Below are 5900 nucleotides of genomic sequence, written 5' to 3'. Positions count from 1 at the left end.
CAGTAACCTTTACTGGAAAGTCACCTAATACTATTACAAACTGGTTTAATATGTGTCGAAGTTTGTAGCGTGATAATATCACCAAACGAGGGGTCAAATGATTGGCTTGTGTTAGCGTGTACTCTTTTTTACTCTTTTACTTGTTTCAGTCATTTGACTGCGGCCATGCTGGAGCACCGCCTTTAGTCGAGCAAATCGACCCCGGGACTTATTCTTTGTAAGCCCAGTACTTATTCTATCGGCGTCTTTTGCCGAACCGCTATGTGACGGCGACGTAAACACACCAGCATCGGTTGTCAAGCAATGCTAGGGGTACAAACACAGACACACAAACATACACACCTATATATATATATACATACATATATACGACAGGCTTCTTTCAGTTTCCGTCTACCAAATCCACTCACAAGGCATTGGTCGGCCCGGGGCTATAGCAGAAGACACTTGCCCAAGATGCCACGCAGTGGGACTGAACCCGAAACCATGTGGTTGGTTAGCAAGCTACTTACCACACAGCCAGTGCATAAATCCTATACAGATTGATGAGGCTCAGTTTGGTGGTTGTCGTAAATATAACCGTGGTCGAATGTTAATTTTCTACTTAAAAATCCGGACCGAGCTACATTCAAAAGCTTGTTATTTGATCTAGATCAGAGCTGGGCAACCTGAGGCTTGCAGACAGACTTTTGTCTTGCGGCCCGCTTGATACTTTCTTGAACTGGATTTATCTAAACAAACGTTTTTTTAAATTTTATCAAAAATTAAAGTTTGTACTGAAAAGTAAAAAAAAAAAAAAGATACTACTGTTTTTGCAACCTCATGTTGAGGTTTGTGTGTCAATCTCCGAATTCAGAAGATTCTGATGCAAAACACCGGATGCCAGTCGGTTGTTGGTGATAAACACAAAAATGGTTCAGATTCAAAACTCACTGAACGGTTCGACTGGTAGAAACTTGTAAGAAACTCTAGGGAGAGTTGAACAACGAAGGTTTTCAAAGAAGAAGTCCCTTTCCCAATCATGCAAGTGTTTCAGCTCGTAACCCCTTTAAGGGGGCCGAGTCGCATTCCAGGTCATGACTCCTCAATAATCCTCTGCTGCCACATTCTATTCTACGCTTTCCATTGCTATCCTCATAGATAGCTAAGGTACCCCCGAGCCAAGACACCTTGGACGTAAGGTAGATTATACCTTCTGAAATTCACTTTCATTCTTCTTTGGCCAGATCACGTTGGAACTCTTCTCAACTGTTTCTGCAATTGTCTTGGGGGCTCTGGTCTTCTTTCTCCCGGAAATTGAGAGCTATTTCATGAGAACATAGGCAGATTTTGCCCACAAACCATCTCACAAACTTCTCTCTGTATGTAAGTAATGTATGTAAGTAAATTAGCTTTGTTAAGATGTTGAGATACAATGGAGGAGTAATGCCATTATTTTCGATATCTCGATACGACTGATGAGATTAACGCAGTTGATCACTTTTTAAAGTTAATTCCACAGATTTTCTATAAAGATGACTTTAAAAAGTGATTTAATAGCACTATTAACACAGGTGAGGCACAATATTGACATATAGGCTTATAATATACATACAAGTATATAAGGCGTTGAGCTTGCAAAATAGTTAGCACGTCGGACAAAATGCTTAGCAGCATTTCGTCCGTCTTTGCGTTCTGAGTCCAAATTCCAACCGAGGTCAACTTTGCCTTTCATTCCTTTCGGGGTCGATAAAATAAGTACAAGTCGAGTCCTCCAAACATGCTGGCCTTGAGCCAAAATTTGAAATCCGCACGTTTGGTATAGTATATTATGGTTGCAAAACAAAATACTATATCCTTAGCAGCAATTAGTAATATAGATGAAGTACTGTTTGAATATCAACAGGTCGACATTTACAAAGACGTGGCCGGGAAGGGAACTCTAGAAGACTGACATTCTGAGGAGGATAGAACGAGCAAAAGGTTTTATGTGGGGTGGCGAGAGGAAGAAAGGACCGTGTGGAAATGGCAAACAGCTAATTTGTTCTTGAATGCCTATAGTGTAGTCCACTATGTTCCAAGCATTTTGGACAGGTTTGAACATATTCTTCATTACATTCAAAGCGTCTTCGATACCCTAGAAAGGGTCATGGACACTGCTTTTTCCTCCTGGCTAAATGATACAAATCAAAAAGATTCTTTCGACTAAAAATTCTTCAAGGCAATGCTCCAGTATGGCCGCAGTCTGATGACTGAAACAAGTAAAAAGGTAAAAATAAAAAATGGTGTGTAAGGAAATGTTGACCTTGGGGTAATTTGAACTCAAAACGCGGTGAGTCGGAACAAATATCGCGAGGCGTTTTATCCCACCCACTAAAGAGTCTGCCAATACGAAGTCTCAATCCCAAATGTGGGTGAAGTATTCCAGCAGGAATCTCATTTAAAATTTGTAGAATCTGCAATTGATATGGGCTGAAACATTTTCTGGCTTTAAGGAGGAATCGGAATATTTGGACGGAGAGCGGATGAAGGCATTACAGCCATCACGGGCAATCGCTCGGAACGTTCATACCAAAGGGATACCACGTTAGGCATATGTAATCTTCGAAAAAAGAATGATATGGGAAAATAATAAAGAAAATGAACAGTGTTTTTAATAAAACATTTGCAGATTTTGCTTTTCGTGAAAGTATTTTTAAGGTCCTCGAAAATAATTTTGCCCGGAACGCCAGCAACGTTTGGCTTTAAGCAGGAATTCTCTCCAATGGATGGAAAGTTGATCTTTTTTTACTTCCCACAAGGGGACAACATAGAATGAGACAACACAATCTGATTGGGGTCAGATGAACGAATGGTTATTACATTAATATGGCTGCAAACCCATTGAAAATGGCAAATTCATTATATACATTAACCTTACTCCTTCATTAATTTACTCTTTTACTTGTTTCAGTCATTTGACTGTGGCCATACTGGAGCACCGCCTTTAGTCGAGCAAATCCACCCCAGGACTTATTCTTTGTAAACCTAGTACTTATTCTATCAGTCTCTATTGCCGAACCGCTAAGTTACGGGAACGTAAACACACCAGCATCGGTTGTCAAGCGATGTTGCGGGACAAATACAGACACACAAACATACACACACACACACACGCAAATATGTATATGTATATATACATATATACGACGGGCTTCTTTCAGTTTCCGTCTACCAAATTCACTTACAAGTCCTTGGTCGGCCCGAGGCTATAGTAGAAGACACATGCCCAAGGTGCCACGCAGTGGGATTGAACCCGGGACCATGTGGTTGGTAAGCAAGCTACTTACCATACAGCCACTCCTATGTAATCACAAATCTTAATGCAAAACTTTTGTTATACCCCTGCTTGAAATTTGGTGGCACTGGGCGTGGCAGAATACCCGATACAACAACCACCATATGCCACTGGTACACAAGCCGCCGCATTACAGCACAAGAACTGAAACCTGGTATTTCTAAAGAACTTTGACGGTTTAACCATCAATACCAGATATGACGGTGGAGGCGCGTGGCTTAGTGGTTAGGGTGTCAGTACCATGATCTATTTCTTTACTACCCACAAGGGGCTAAACACAGAGAGGACAAACAAGGACAGACAAACAGATTAAGTCGGTTATATCGACACCAGTGCGTAACTGGTACTTATTTAATCGACCCCGAAAGGATGAAAGGTAAAGTCGACCTCGGCGGAATTTGAACTCAGAACGTAATGGCAGATAAAATACAGCTACGCATTTCGCCCGGCGTGATGATCGTAAGATTGTGGCTTTGATCCCTGGACTGGGCAATGCGTTGTGTTCTTGAGCAAAACACTTCATTTCACGTTGCTCCAGTCCACTCAGCTGGCAAAAATGAGTAACGCTGCGATGGACTGGCGTCCCGTTCAGCTGGGGAATACATACGCCATAGAAACCGGGAAACCGGGCTCATGATTCCTGGCTAGGCTTTAAAAGGGCGTATTTATTTATTTATTTACCAGATATGACGAGACATAAAATGCAGTAATTATGTCCTGTGTCGCTAACAGATAAGATTGTTGTTTCATTCATTCGTGAATTATTTTTAACATTCATGTTTACGAAGACAATACAGGTTTTTACATGAAGGTGTCAAGGTTGTAAATGAATAACATCCGTATGCAGAAAATGACTAAGGGGTGAATTATAGTATTACCTGTATACCTGTATACAAATGAGCTTTGCAAGAGATAGCAATAAGTAGGTCGTTACTTACTTAAAGCCGTGCACCGTTTTCGATAAGCGGCTAAAATTTCGTGAAAATCCGGTCGTGTTAAGCGGAAATTAGTATGAGGTTAATGCGCTTAAAACCGGTATTTCTGTTATCTTCGCAAATTTCCGGAAAATTGGAACGTACTTCCCGGCAAGGTTATTCTTTTTACTTGTTTCAGTCATTTGACTGCGGCCATGCTGGAGCCCCGCCTGCCTTTAGTCGAAGAAATCGATCCTCCCAGGACTTGTTCTTTGTAAGCCTCGTACTTATTATATCGGTTTCTTTTGCCGAACCGCTAGAGTGACGGGGACATAAACACACCAGCATTGGTTGTCAAGCGATGGTTGGGGTGCAAATACAGACAGAAACATACAAACATGCAAATACACACACACACACACACGCACGCACGCACACACACGTATATATATATATTTCTTGACTGCCCAGAATGGGCTAAACATAGAGGGGACAAACATGGACAGACGAAGGGATTGGGTCGATTATATCGCCCCAGTGCGAAACTGGTACTTTATTTATCGACCCCGAAAGGATGACAGGCAAAGTTGACCTCGGCGGAATTTGAACTATGAACGTAACGACAGAACGTAACGTCGTATATATATATATATATATATACGACGGGCTTCTTTCAGTTTCCGTCTACCAAATCCACTCACAAGGCTTTGGTCGGTTCGAGGCTATAGTACAAGACACTTGCCCAAGGTGCCATGCAGTGGGACTGAACCCGGAACCATGTGGTTGGGAAGTAAGCTACGCCTATTCTCTCACTTCTGCGCCTATATATATTTTCAATATATGAATATACTGTGAAACAATGAATGGTCTTGGTAGAACCTTCTGGAATCATTACTTTCTTTGGCCAACCTCCAGAGTTTTTGAACTGTCTGCTTAATGCCATGTGATGTGTTGGTGGTCGCTGACATCAAAAGAAACAAAACAAACCCGGACGTCATAATCTATCAACACTGGACGATCCCTTAGAGTTTCATCATTTTCGCATCATACTTTTATCAATACTTGTAAGTTTCATACATAATGAGAGTGTTACTGAAATATGAAATTAATGAATGTGACTACAAGTATGTATATTCGAACTGTGGAGGCGCAATGGCCCAGTGGTTAGGGCAGCGGACTCACGGTTAAAGGATTCCAAGACCGGGCGTTGTTAGTGTTTATTGAGCGAAAGCACCTAAAGCTCCACGAGGCGCCGGCATTGGGTGGTGACGAACCCTGCTGTATTCTTTTACCACAACTTTCTTTCACTCTTTCTTCCTGCTTCTGTTGTACCTGTATTTCAAAGGGCCAGCCTTGTCACACACTGTGTCACGCTGAATCTCTCCGAGGACTACGTTAAGGGTACATGTGTCTGTGGAGAGCTCAGCCACTTGCACGTTAATTTCACGAGCATGCTGTTCCATTGATCGGTTCAAATGGAACCCTTGTCGTCTTAACCGACGGAGTGCCACATGTTATAACTAATATAAGATTGTTTGGCATGTGTCGCGAAATCTTTTTTTTTATGTGCTCGTTCCCCTTACCTTTAGAATGAGGCTACGCTACTGTAATGATATGGTAAATTTGAATGTCATGCGGAAACGTGAGCGGTAATGTTTCAAGAAAAACAC

Source organism: Octopus sinensis, unplaced genomic scaffold (genome assembly GCF_006345805.1).
Source record: "Octopus sinensis unplaced genomic scaffold, ASM634580v1 Contig13934, whole genome shotgun sequence".
NCBI classification, from domain to species: Eukaryota; Metazoa; Mollusca; class Cephalopoda; order Octopoda; family Octopodidae; genus Octopus; species Octopus sinensis.
The sequence above is the reverse complement of the archived record's forward strand: the minus strand, read 5'-3'. Positions refer to the sequence as shown.